General features: G+C 39.7%; 1 non-coding gene across 1 annotated transcript; it reads left to right on the forward strand.

The window, feature by feature from the left end:
- The first annotated feature begins 278 nt into the window (after nt 1-278).
- Nucleotides 279-350, forward strand: trnaq-cug (transfer RNA glutamine (anticodon CUG)). Its single transcript has one exon. It is a non-coding gene; the product is annotated as a tRNA-Gln (tRNA).
- The last annotated feature ends 28 nt before the right edge of the window (nt 351-378 follow it).

Below are 378 nucleotides of genomic sequence, written 5' to 3' on the forward strand. Positions count from 1 at the left end.
CTGTAACATGATATTGGGGGAAAAAGCAACAGCAGCATTTGTTAGCCCCTACATTATCAACCAGTGTAATCTTACCATGTGCCTGTATACAATTGGCATATACGTATGTCACTCCAGTAATTGTTTGTAGGAAGTCTTTCAAAAGAATTTCTTTAGTTGCCTTTTCTCAAATCCTCTGTGATCCTCCCAGATCCTCTGCTGAGGTTAGTAAAATTCTTGAGTTACCCTTTAGCGGTTGCTTTGTCATTATTAGCTTCTTTGTCACTTGCATTTGTAGTGGTTCCATGGTGTAATGGTTAGCACTCTGGACTCTGAATCCAGTGATCTGAGTTCAAATCTCAGTGGAAGCAAGAGCAAAGGTCAAACAATGAAAACTCT

Source organism: Anoplopoma fimbria, unplaced genomic scaffold (assembly GCF_027596085.1).
Source record: "Anoplopoma fimbria isolate UVic2021 breed Golden Eagle Sablefish unplaced genomic scaffold, Afim_UVic_2022 Un_contig_461_pilon_pilon, whole genome shotgun sequence".
NCBI lineage: Eukaryota > Metazoa > Chordata > Actinopteri > Perciformes > Anoplopomatidae > Anoplopoma > Anoplopoma fimbria.